This window comes from Myotis lucifugus, unplaced genomic scaffold, assembly GCF_000147115.1.
Source record: "Myotis lucifugus unplaced genomic scaffold, Myoluc2.0 scaffold_53, whole genome shotgun sequence".
In the NCBI taxonomy this organism is placed as follows: Eukaryota; Metazoa; Chordata; class Mammalia; order Chiroptera; family Vespertilionidae; genus Myotis; species Myotis lucifugus.
Genome location: NW_005871101.1, coordinates 5,709,646 through 5,723,798, shown reverse-complemented (window position 1 = coordinate 5,723,798; position 14,153 = coordinate 5,709,646).

Sequence of the window (14,153 nt, the reverse complement as noted above, 5' to 3'; positions counted from 1 at the left end):
CAGAGAAATGAAAATAAAAACTCCAATAAGATATCATCTCACACCTATTAGGAAGGCTATTATAAAAAATAAAAAACAACACATGTTGACAAGGATGTGGAGAAATTGAAACACTTGTGCACTGTTGGTGGGAATGTAAAATGGTGCTACTGCTATGAAAAATAGTATGAAGTTTCCTTAAAAAAATAAAAATAGAACTACCATATGGTTCAGCAATCACACTTCTGGGTATATATCCAAAGGAATTGAAATAAGGACCTTGAAAAGATATCTGTATTCTCATAACTATTGCAACATCAATCACAGTAACCAAGATATGGAAATAATGTAAATAATGTCCCTCAATGGATAAATGGATTTAAAAATGTAACACACACACACACACACACACACACACACACACACAGGAATATTATTTAGCCCTGAGAAAGAAGGAAATCCTGCCATATATGACAACATGGTTAAACTTGGAGGACATTATGCTAAATAAAAGAGGCTAAGGCAGGTTTAACCCTTTGAGTGCCAACCAATATCCTAGGAACTATGCTAAAATTGCCAAGGCATTTTTGCTGATTTTACAGCAGTTTAGGAAAAAAATTATGAATCACAAGTAAATAAAGTTACATATTCAAAAACTTACGGAAACCTTTACTACATTTGTTTTCATCTTTGACATACATTGTTTGCTGATTGTATTATAAAATACTAGTAGAAATTTTAATAAGTGATAGCGCTACCGGCACTTTTGGCGAAAGACAGGAGGAGCGCGATCGCGCTCCCTGGCACTCTAGGGGTTAATTCCTGGCCTTTCAGCTCTAACCGGTGGGCTATGCTGGCTTCTCTGTTGCCCCTTGCCAAGTTCAGTTACAATGACTTTTTTTTTATCTTTCAAGTCTATGGACCTTGCTGACCATTCCCCACATCTAACTAGAGGCCTGGTCCATGAATTTGTGCACCGGTGGGGTCCCTCGGCCTGGCTGGTGATCAGGGCCTATCGGGGCTGGCCATCTGGGGGGGAGGGACCATGGGAGGTTGGCTGTGGGAACGCACAGACCACCAGGGGGCAGCTCCTGCATTGAGCGTCTGCCCCCTGGTGGTCAGTGTGTGTCATAGTGATCAGTCATTCCCAGTCGTTCTGCTGTTAGGGTCAATTTGCATATTACCCTTTTATTATATAGGATATATATATATAATTTTATGAGCTACCATCAATTATTAAATTGTAGGAGGTATTTATTCTAGAATGATATTTTGTCCCATAGAACACCATTCATCTCTTTAAAAAATCTTCCTTAGAATAGAAGTGCCCCATTTTATACTCCTGTGATCCACAAATGTCTTAAAACCTTTGTGCTACAGAATTCAATACTAACAGAAAGTCAAGTCTTTTTTGTTCATCACAAAGCATTATTTTCCTCATCTATGGAGGGTTTTTGTCCCTCCATAAACCTAGAATCTGCAATCTGTAAGGCCTGCCTATTTAGGAGCTGTCTTTATATGACTCATTAGGTCTTCATAGTTTATCCTTTCTGTCTCTGAATTTAAATAAATAACTAAATAAATAAATAAATTTTGCTTCCATTGTGGAGCATCAAATCTTCTCAACCTGAATAAATGAATCCTAAGAGGTAGGTTCTCTCTCTTTCTCTTTTTATGTTTATGTGGCTTTGCATATAGAAAAAATGCTCACATTTTTGAGCAGATACATACAAAATTGCAAAATATTTGAGAATGTCTGAAATAGAGCTCAAAGCTGAACTATTCCTTTAATCCACCAGCTGGCTCCAGGATCATGTTGGGGATTACAACATTGAAAGCAGCTTGCTTTTCACTTAAACTCAGAAATGTTACCTGATTCCTCTTTGAGTCCATCTTCATCAGCTAACAAGAAACGCACTACCCATCATTTAGCCTCTGCTTTCATTTCACTCCATGTTTACAAAGCCTGGTTCCATTTCCCATACTATTACTTATGACAGTTTAGAAAACACTTCTGGTTTCCTAGGTTCCTTAGGTAAGCATCCCTCTTGGTTTGATTAATTCTTGGGACTATTTCTGGTAATCACTTTTAGGCAGCTCTATTCTCATATTTATTCTCAACCTTGAAGTGTTAAATCTAATAATAGAGACTATGTTTAGTCACTCATGTATTACCAGTGTCAGCTAAGTGCCTGGCACAAATATGTGTAGTTTGCTTTCATTTGATAATAACAAATCTTTTATCCACTTCAAAAGCCATTATTTAAATTTTCACTTTTCATTATATGTTATCATTTAAATAACCAATTTAAACTAACTCTAAGGGAAAGTAAATCATCTGAGAATTTTTCTGGTTCAAAGAAGTGCAGAACAGTTTCAAGAAATAATACCTGATTTTGAGGAACTTTTTTTTTTCATGAGAGAGACAATGAAACACAGAGAAAACAGGGGCATCTAAGAAATAAAGACATAATTATAGTGTAGATATTGTATAGGTAAAAGCTAAATTAGGCATGGGATATGGAAGCCGAAGGCCTGTTTGAACACCTTTGCTGTCTGCAGTTACCAAGATGAAACGTTTCCAATTCACACAGGAACACAAGGATTGGACAGTCAAGCATTGGAAAAAAGTCATGTGGTCTGATGAATCACGTTTCCAGTTGCATCATGCAGATGGCAGAGTGAGAATTTGGCGGAAACAGCGTGAAAGCATGCACCCCACATGCATGAGTACAACCCTTCAAGCTGGTGGGGGCAGTGTTATGGTTTGGGGCATGTTTTCCTGTCATGATTTGGGCCCTTTAATTCATGTGGAACAACATCTGAATAGCACAACATACCTAACTATTGTTGCTGATCAAGTTCATCCTATCATGTTGATGGTATATCCCAATGGAGATGGCTTCTTCCAACAAGACAATGCACCATGCCATGGTGCTCGTATTGTGCAGGAGTGGTTTCAAGAACATGAGGAGACTCTACCTTGCTTAGGTGGCCCCCACAATCACCAGATCTCAATCCAACTGAGCACTTGTGGGACGAAGTTAAAAGAGCCATCAGGCAGCTGGTTCCACAACCATCAGATCTCACAGAATTGGACAGTGCTATTCATCAGGCATGGTGTCAGATTCTTCGCATCATGTATCAACATCTCCTGGAGTCAATGCCAAGAAGAATCACCGCAGTATTGAAGGCAAAAGGTGGCCCAACGAAGTACTGATGGGGTGGTCATAATAATCTGGCCACTCAGTTTATATGTATATATATTGATTTTAGAGAGGAACTGAGAGGGAGAAAGATAGAAATATCAATGATGAGAGAGAATAATTAATTGGCTACCTCCAACATTTCCCCCACTGGGAATTGAGCCTGCAACCAGGGCATGTGCCCTGACTGGGAATCAAAATGTGACTTTCTGTTTCCTAGGTTGATGCTCAATCACTGAGTCATGCTGGCCAGGTCCTACCTCCTTGTTTGTTTAGATTTTCAAAGTACTACTTTTTTGGTCATTACCTTTTTTCCCTTTATTTTTTAGACAAGAGAATTGTATTTTTCATGTATATAATTTTATAATTATTTGAATAGTAATATTAACTTAATAAAATCTAAAGTTTATCAGCATCTTTAACTTCTGTTTTAACAGTAAAAATAGAAACATAATATTAATAAAAATAGTTAGAATGACCCATCCCATTTTTATTCTGCTGTTAATAGTATAGTTCTGGTTTGTTTTCAACCCAAATTAACATCATTCATATCAATTTATACTGTAAATATCAGCTCAGTTTTACTCTGTTAGTTATAATATTTATACTTATTTTTTATTCATAAATGTTCCATTTTTATCTGAGAACATTCTCCTTCTTCCTAAATACATTTCTTTGAATTTCCTATGTAGGTCTTTTGGTGGAAAAGGAAGCTATTTCTAGTTAGAAGGGTTGCTAAGACTTTGAAAAACCCTGGCATTGATCAGTCACTGGCTCTGGTCTGCATGAGAATGAAACTGTAACCTCCGTAAAGCAGGTTTCTCCAGCTGAGACAATGCCCAAAGTGGGCTAAGGGTTCAGAGCTGTCCTGAAACAGTCTCCGGTACTGGTGTAATAAATTTTTTATTCCTGAACATTGATCTTGGCAATTCATTTCAGTGGCCGCCTCACAAAGGATTTTATGTTGGCAGTTGTTTTCTATCATCACAGAGAACTTTGTGATAGATATGTTTGTTTGCAACCATAGAACAATGATTCCATTGTATTCTGGCTTCTACAGTTGCTGCTGAGAAAAGAGCAATTAGTTTAATTGCTTTAGCCTACATGATTTATTGTTCCTTCTGGCTACTTTCAAAATCTCTGTCCCTCTTAAAAACAGCTTTAAAAATGTGTGTGTTTTGAAATTACACTATGATGTTTCAGATGGAGAATGTTTTCCTTTATCTTATAAGCAATATGGAGGGGAGTTTTCTAGATATGAGGTTTTTTTTGTTTGTTTGTTTGTTTGTTTTTCTTTTTCTCAATTATAGGAACATTTAAGCAATTATCTTTTTCAGTTTCATGTCTTCTCTAGTCTTCTGGACATCCAAATGGACATATGTTAAACCAAACTCTATCTTGATGTTTCTTAATATGCCTTTCATATTGCCTAGCTTTGTTTTTCTGGATTTCATTCTGCGTAATTGATTTTGCTCGATTGTCATTTTTATTAATTCCCTTTTAGCTGTGTTTAATTTTTTGTTTAATCCATCTATGGAGATTTGAATTTAAATTATTATCTTATTTATTCCTAAAAGTTATATTTCATTATTTGGCAAAGCTGATTAGTTTCTTTTTGTTCCACATCATTGTTTTCTCTTTTAGTTTTTGAAATATTATACGTGATTGTTTTATAGTCTGTATCTGGTAAATCTTAGCTCTGATTTTAATATAAAATTATGAATTTTTCTCTACCCTGTCTGTTAGCTTTGATACATGGACATTGTTTCATGAAATGTTTGAGAAATCAAATGTGAACTGCCTGACCATGTACCTTATAACTCTGTGGCGTTTTTTAGAAGAATAACTAGAAGCCCGGTTTCACTAGCGAGCACCTGCCTTGGTCTTGCTAGTCAACTAGGTGGTGCTTTAAATCAAAATCTGTGATTATTTTTCAGGTCAAATAGTTAGTGTTAATTTAAATAAAAACCCCTCAAATGGATGATTCTATGATTACAAATTCCCAGGGAATATCTTCCCCGCATCAATTCAATACCTGGTTCATTATAGATTATTTTCCTTCAAAGTGGGATTGATTTCTCATTTGTTCTTATACTGGCGCTATAACTATTCAAGGTCTCAACTTTAGGCCAGGTCTCAGGTTTATGCTGTGATATTTCATTATATTAGAAATAATATTGGGAGTAAGCTCTAGGTCCTTTTCTCAATATCCCATATAGCCCCAAATTAGATGATTAAGGCTTTTAGTTTTGGGCAGAAACATGAATTTTACTCCTAACTGCTTCCAAGTTTCCAGTATTCACTTTGTTTCTGGAATCCATGGATTTATTATTTTAAACTAGAGGCCCGGTGCACTAATTTGTACATGGGTGGGGTCCCTTGGGATGGCCTGTGGAGATCGGACCCCAGCTCACACCCCCAGCCTTGCAGCCCCGCAACCCCACCTGGCACCCCACCTTGGCCTGGCACTGCCCCCTCACCTGCTCCACCATCCTGTCTGCGGGGTGATCGATCAGGGCCAGCCCCCCCACACCGCCTGATGCCCTCAGTGCCTGGGAGCCAGGTGGTGGCCCCACCCCTTGCCTCCACCGCTGGTCACCATCTGCAGGGCAATTGGCGGGGCGATTGGGCCCTCGCTCACACCCACTTTGGCCTGGTGCCACCTACTTATCTGGTCCACCATCCTGCCATGGTGCCGTTCTCGTAGGGACCCATCGGTGCCAGCAGCACCTCCACTGCAGCCTGCTGCCAGCACCGTGTCACCGACGCCTGCCATGTTCTGCACCTCCCCCTGGTGGTCAGTGCACATCATAGCGAGTTGTTTAACTCCCGGTCGAATGTCCACTCAAGGGGACAATATGCATATTAGGCTTTTATTATATAGGACTAGTGGCTCATTGCATGAAGATTTGCGCAATAGGCCTTACTTCCCCTGGCTGCTGGCACCCATTTTCCTCTGGCACCCGGGACCCAGGCCTTTGGTCCGGCCACAGCAGCGAGGCTTGGCTTCTCTGCTGCAGCTGCAGCAGCGAGGTTTGGCTTCTCCCCCAGCGACCCAGGCCCCTAGCCCCACCTTGAGCAGAGTCCAAGGCCAGCAGGAAGCTTGGCTTCCTCTGTTGCCAGGAGCAACCCAAGCCTCCTGCTTGCTCCAGCTCTGTGACCACTGCCATCTTCAGTCATCTTCAGTCTTTGCTCCGTGCCTGCATATTTGAATTAACTGCCATCTTTGTTGGGTTAATTTGCATAGTCGCTCTGATTGGCTGGTGGGTATAGTGGAGTGGTGGAGTGAGGGAGTGATGATTAATTTGCATGTTTCTCTTTTATTAGGATGTTTAGCAATTCATTAAAAATTACACACATGTGCACACACACAAACTATCTCTATTTAAATATTGCAATTATTTCAGATACTGAAATAAGATTGATAATTCATCTATATATTCAACTATAGTTCTGCAAATGTTCCATACATCAATATAAATATCACATTTGAATGCTTCAAACATTCTCAAAATTGTCTCCTTATGTGGATGAAACATAAGATGGCCTTCATCAGACTTCCCAAGAATCAATGATGCTTTAGGTAACCTCTTTAAGTTTTTCTAAATTGGAAAAAAACAAAATGTTTAGTTTTAATTCTGTTAATAATCGAATAATACATATTGTAAATTATTAACAAGCATAAAGTCATTACATCCCTATAGTTTAAAAGTAGGGTTTTACACCAGAAGGCCGGAAAATTGCGGTCCCGAGCCACATGAGGCTCTTTGGCCCCTTGAGTGTGGCTCTTCCACAAAATACCATGTGCGGGCGCGCATGTACAGTGCGATTGAAACTTCATGGCCCATGCGCAGAAGTCGGTATTTTGTGGAAGAGCCACACTCAAGGGGCCAAAGAGCCGCATGTGGCTCGCGAGCCGCAGTTTGCTGACCACTGGTCTAACATCATTGTGGGAATATAATAAGTTTGCTATAGAAATCCAAAATCTTCAGGATGACAATCTATTTTTCTAGCTTCATATATTTTGCTTATGATAAAATAAAAATAATTCATCAGAAGCTATACAATAAAATATAAATAATTTATCTTTCAGACTCCTCAAAAGTATGTAAAATGTATAAAATATGTATATAGTTATGATGATGTTTATATTTAAAAATAGTAATTAGGGAAAAATTCAAAACAATAACAATATTATTATTTCAATCAATTCTCAGTCTTATGTTCAGACTATTAAAATAACTATAGATTTTAACATAACTCAAAATAATTGAAAGAATGAAGTACAGAGAAATAAAAGCAATTTAAGTGTATCATGCTACAGTGTCCCATACTATGAGGAAACTGCATTTAACTCTAGGAACTCAAGAAATGTGATAAACAGGGTATTGGGTATTGTCATTCTGATCCCCATCATTCTTCAGATGAAACATCTAAATGCCTCATGATATTTCTGCTTTATACTGTGATGGTATTTTGTTTTATTCTTTATGAGTTATTGTCAAAATATCAGAGCAACTTAACACTTTCACTAGATCATGATAACCTTTGAAAATTACTTATGTCTCATAAAGATACATAAAAATGTAAAATAGGAGAACAATTTTAGGAATTGTGAGAGAGTATTGGAAATAAGATATTTGAAATTCCAAATACTTTGTTGTAAAGAGTTTGGCTGCATTTGAATCTGAAGAAGAGTGTTCTAAAGGCATAAGAAGTGTTGATAGTACATAGAAGCAGGAAACAGGAACTGCAGTGGGCAGAGCTCTTCCTCTGGAAGGCAGCTCTATCTAGTGGCAATGTGTGTTGTGATACAACATTAAGTTGGGGAAGTGATATCCCAACTGGTATATGGAGGACAACACTGGGGAATCGTAAAGGCAGAAAGTTTAAAGATGGTACTGCATGCATGCAGGAAGTACCATTAGAAATGTATAACACACTAGGGGCCCAGTACACGAATTCCTGCACTTTGAAAGGAACTGTGGGCCGCGAGGCTGCAGTAGGCATAGGGGCAGTTCTCAGCCCATCTTCCGCACCCTTGCCTGGCCCCTCTCGCCGTGGCCCCCGACCCCCTGTCTGCTGGAAGCCCCGCTCCCACCTCTGCTCCCACAGCGGGTGACAGCGCAGGGCCCGCTTGCACCCACTGACGGCGCAGAGCAATTAGGGCTGGCGCCAGCAGCTGGTGCAAGTGAGGCCAGCGCCTTCAGTGGGTGCGAGCAGCAGCTGCTGCCCTGATCGCCCCTCAGGAGCAGGGGGAGGTGGAGAAGCCCTCAGGGGAAATCTGGGCCAACAGCTGCCGCTCGCACCAGCTGATGGTGCTGAGTGATCTGGATGGGCGCCAGGCACTTGCAGTGGATGGTGCAAGTGGCAGTTTTGGTGCCAGCTGCAGGTGCGAGCAGGGCTGGCGCTGGCAGTGGGTTCAAATGGCATCTCTGGTACTGGCAGCAGGTGTGAGCGCTATGTGGGGCCATGGCACACGAGAGCAAAGAATTTTCAGTAACCACCAGTGGCTCGCCCCAATGACAACGACTGGCACCCCCGCTCACCTGCTCCACCATCCTGCCACGGCAAATGCCTGCCATGTTCTGCACATGCCCCCTGGTGGTCAGCGCACGTCATAGCGACCGGCTGTTGGGTTGTTCTGGTTGTTCCACTGTTTGCATAATAGCCTTTGATTATATAGGATAACTGGAATTCAGAGAGAGGCTCCAGCTGGGAAAGAGGAAGGTGGAATGGGCAGTTATAAGACCTAGCATGTACAGGCATTTGGCAGGTTACCATGGTAGAACTTGGAGTCATGGGTTCAAAACTGTATCCAATAAACGGGGTATATGGAAAGAATGGGATTGTAGGTATAGGACAAAAGCTCAATAATCAGAGTTGGGCATGAAGAGCAAAATTATATTAGACTATAGATCAATGGTTTTTGGTATTAATCCTGATTGGGTTGTAGTATAGCACGTACCAAGATTAAAGCCTGTAGAACTAAAGGCAATATATTAGAGTGAAATGTTAATGACAAGACAACAAGGCATTATGGAAACTTAAATGAACTTGAGTGCATATCTCATAGGAAAGAGGCAGTTCTTTCTGACTCCAGGGGATCATTTGCATGTAGGTTCCATGGACAGATCTTTATTTATCTTTCAGATTAGACATAAATCTTTGTTTGTTGATAAATGTCATGGCAATTTAATTTTGACAATTAAATTGTTATTGGCTTTTAGACTAAATTCCCTTCTACTCAGTCCCCACTTTGTTTCCTCTAAACTGGAGCTTGCCAGCTTGCTTCTCTTTAGAATTAAGGATGTTTCACTAGAGGCAGAAATTGTGAAGAGTGTTACCTTTGACCTAAGATTCATTAACTATTTCTAGTCATGCTCATTGAGAAATCAAAAGCTATTCTGGACCCATATTAGTCACACCAAGAGTTGCTCCCCTGTCCTGTTTGTGAAGAAATAGATCTTGGTTTTCAAATCAGGATCAAAACAATTTAGGAAGACATACATGCAATTAAATTCAACAAATATTTACTGAATAATGTCTGAGTCTTACGCCCCTGCTTCAGCACTTGCTAATGACTAGTGTATTCCTTTTGCACAGTGGTAATATATTTATAAGCATGTTGTTGCACTTCTTGATTGCTTGCTTAGTAAATAGTTTCTTTGGCTTTGAGTTTCTGTACCTGTATTTATCACTTTTTGTCTTTCAACCTAGATTTAACCAGGCTCAGAAACACCCTTCCTCCTCACCAATGTACTTAACAGAATACACTTCTTCTAATAAAAATGCTGATGTACAGAAACATAGCATTAGAATGATTGACTGTATTTAAAGAAATGGGTTTCAGGGTGAGAATTACCCACTAAACTCCATCTTTTACCCATCTTTTGTCAAAGCTTTAACCTTTCTGCATGTTCACTCCAGGCTTGATCCAAAAGCCTTGTGTGCAAATATCAATAATATTTCAATAGTTAAAAATTACTTGGGCCTTTTCTTCCTTCTTTCTGAGGTGGATGACATTGTATGTTAATAATGCAAGAACTTACCATTAAGCCATTTACCCAAGGCCTGCCTTAGTATTTTGAAAGAGAAAAGGACTATGGGATTTTATTTAGGATTCTACAGTTGCAACATCAGTACTAGTAGAGATCTGTAAACCTTCAGAAAGAGGATGTGCACACCTAACACACACACACACACACACACATACACATATATATAAATGTAATGTTGACATTATTGCAGGTGTCCACCTTTTTACCCCCCTTTGCCCACCTCTACCCTTCCCCATCTCCCCCTCCCTTGGACAATCAAACTATTGTCCATGTCCATGGGATATGCATATCTGTTCTTCAGCTAATCCCTTCACCTTCTTTATCTAGTTGCTAGAGGCCCAGTGTACGGATTTGTGCATCAGTGGGGTCCCTCAGCTTGGCCTATGGGGATCGGGTGGAAACCAGCTCTCTGACATCCCCCAAGGGGTCCCAGATTGTGAGAGGGCGGTTCTCAGGTGACACACCTGGAATCGGGCTCCCTCCTCTTTGGTTCCTGGTGTGTCACCCGAGAACTGCATCTGCCAAGTCACCGCAGCTCTGCAGCTCCTGCATTGAGCGTCTGCCCCCTGGTGGTCATTGCATGTCATAGCTACTGGATGGTTGGCCAGTTGGCTGGTAAGTCGGTCACTTAGGCTTTTATGTATATAGATATTTTTCCCCAAATATTCATGAACATTGTTCAGGTTTTTAAAATAATAAATAAGTAAAGATGCCCTCAAAATATTTAAAGGATAACAAGTTAAATGTGCTGTTTGCAATTTTTACATAGAAGCTCTGAAAATCAAAAAACAATAGATAGCCCTACCAGTTTTGGCTCAGTGGATAGAGAGGTGGCCTATGTACTGAGGAGTCCCAGGTTTGACTCTAATCAGGGGCACATGCCTGGGTTGTGGGCTCAATCTCCAGTGGGGGGCATGTGGAAGACAATTGATCAATGATTCTCATCACTGATGTTTCCATCTCGCTCTCTCCCTCTCCCTTCCTCTCTAAAATCAATAAAAATATATTTTTTAAAAAAACATAATATGTATTGGACAAGGAAATAAACTAAATATTTTATAATCTTAGAATATTTTCCATGGATGTAAAAGTAGAATCTTCGCACACTTTTCCAAGTTAATTTATATTTCATAGGTCTAAAGAGAAAAAGCAAAGTTGAAACATTAACAAAAATTTAAAGGTCCATTAAAAGAGTATATTTTATCAGTCCAGAGTTGCTCTGGTATGCCTATTTTTTTTTTTTACTTTCCCTTCAATGGCATACAATTTGCTTTGGCACTTGAACTTAAATAAGGTAGCTTCACAAATAAGAAACAATATTTAACAAATAAGTTTTAAAATATCAGATCTATTATAAGATTAAATGCTATCCTGAGAAATACAGAATAGATTCATGCAGCACACTGGGAGTAACTAATATGAATTACTAATATTAATATAAAATGTTCATTTATTATGGGCAAGGTGTTAGAGTAAGTTCTTCACCAAAATTACCTAGTTAAATGAGGCAAGTATAACAACACGTATGCAGCCCTATTTAGACATATTTATTTTCTTGGGAGATTTACTCCCTTTTATACAGACAGGTGCTTTCTTGATTTAATAATATGGTAAATCACTAGTGATGTGGTAGCAAATAAGACCCTCTTCCACGAGAATGTTCGAGGACTATCAATTCTCAATGCAATGACCTCAGGCTTTTATTTGACTGATTAGGGTATTGGAGTGAAGGTAAGAATTAAATTTATGGGATGATTTTAGTGTTTATAGAGGGAAAGATAGGAGACAAGTGACTTGAAGAGAAAAGATCTTAATCAGGAAGAAACAAGCCATGAAATCAGCATGTTGAATAAGCATTTTCTGTGTGGTGTGTAATATAAAACCTGGTCACATCCCCCCAGTATCTCTAGTAAACTATCTGATCCCTGTGAATGCAGAGTAGAGTTGGATCCATTTGGTGGGTAGGATATTAACAGCTGATATTTAGTGAATTTAGTATTCTGAACCAAATATACAATAACCTTCAGTCCTCTCCAAAAATGTTTTTAAGGGTACTGTTTTTACCCCTTCATTTTTTTAATAATTCTTTTTTATTAATTTCAGAAAGTAAGGGAGAGAGAGATAGAAACATCAATGATGAGAGAGAGAGTCACGGATAGGCTGCCTCCTGCACAACCCATACTGGGGTTTGAACTGGCAACCTGGGTATGTGCCCTTGATTGGAATCAAACCTGGGACCCTTCAGTCCACAGGCCAACGCTCTATCCACTGAGCCAAACCAGCTGGGGCTACCCCTTCTTTTAGATGAGGAAACTTATTTTCTGAGAGCTTTCATCATTTGCCCAAGTTTATTGAGTTGGTAAATGGTATAATGGGGATTTTAACCAAAGTCCTGGGATTCCTGAGATGACAATCTTCATTACAGAAAAATTCTGCTATTGTGAGTTCTAGTTGAAAACAAGATCTACCCTTATGATCCTGTCAAGGTATCATGTAGATAACCTTTTTAACAGATGAGAAAGCTGAAGCTTAGAAATTAAATAATTAACACAAGATTACTTAGCAAATGTAGGGATGGGTTAGAACTTAATTCATATCTATTTCAAAGGCCTCTAATTTTTCATTTACCATGTTTTAGATACATGTACTCAATCTTTCTTAGTTGGACAACAATTTTATTCCATTAAAAAGCATCCTATATAATAAAAGGCTAATATACCAATTGACCAAATGGTGGAACAACTAGTCGCTATGATGTAAACTGACCACCAGGGGGCAGACGCTCGATACAGGAGCTGCCCACTGGTGGCCAATGCACTCCCACAAGGGAGCGCTGCTCAGCCAGAAGCTGGGCTCACGGCTGGGGAACGCAGCAGCAGTGGTAGGAGCCTCTCCTGCCTCTGCATTAATCAGACATCCCCTGAGGGCTCCTGGCCTGCAAGAGGGCACAGGCAGGGCTGAGGGACCCCTGAGTGCACAAATTTCATGCACCAGGTCTCTAGTTAATTATAATGTTGGTCTGGTTAACTTGGTCTAGGTTAATGGATGCTCATAGTATTTTTTCTAATGATGAATTTAACTCCATTTTTTTGATGTTGAACTGCTAACAGCTTTAAAGAACCACCACTTCTCTTGACCTCCTACTCCACATCCAGGCAAGCTATCATGAAGCCCAGATGCTACCACCTTTGGCTACTGCAAGGTCAGACTATGCAATTGAGATCAACACTTGTGAAAAACTTCATCAAGCTACCACCCCTAATCATGATAAAAGTCAAGCCAGTTTCTTTTCAAGATCTCTAAAGCCATTTTCTGACCAGATTGGGATCCAGTACTGCTCTCCTAAGCCAGCCACTTCATGAGTAACTAGAGCTTTTCATATCTTCTGGGTGAGTGTGTTTTTGGTGCCATCACTTTTGACATAAGAATTAAATTTTAGAGGGGGGTCCATCTTGTCTCAACAGAATGACAACAGCAGTGCCCAGCATATTTTTAAAAAACTCAAGCAGAAAGGGAATTTGCTTCAAGGACATGTGCCAGTTCTTAATATCCACAAGAGGCTGGGAAACCAAGCTAAAAAAAATTGGGCAGTTACCAAGGGCATCTAGATAGCAGGAAAGAGAGCCAATGTCATGCATCAGGGACAGTCTGATTAGGATTTTGCTGCTGGCTCTAGTTCCACTGACTACTTATCACTGTCTTCATTCCTGAACTATCACAGCACTGATTGCCAATCCTGCAGGAGAAAGTCTCCAAACACCCAGATCACTTGGCCACATTTTCAAGAATAAAACATGGAGATATGTGCATTTAACTATTCACATTCTAGCCAGCCACAAAGTAGGGAGAAGGCCTAACTTCTTCTGATTAAATAATGCCTTCCATTAAGATATGCACAATAACAATA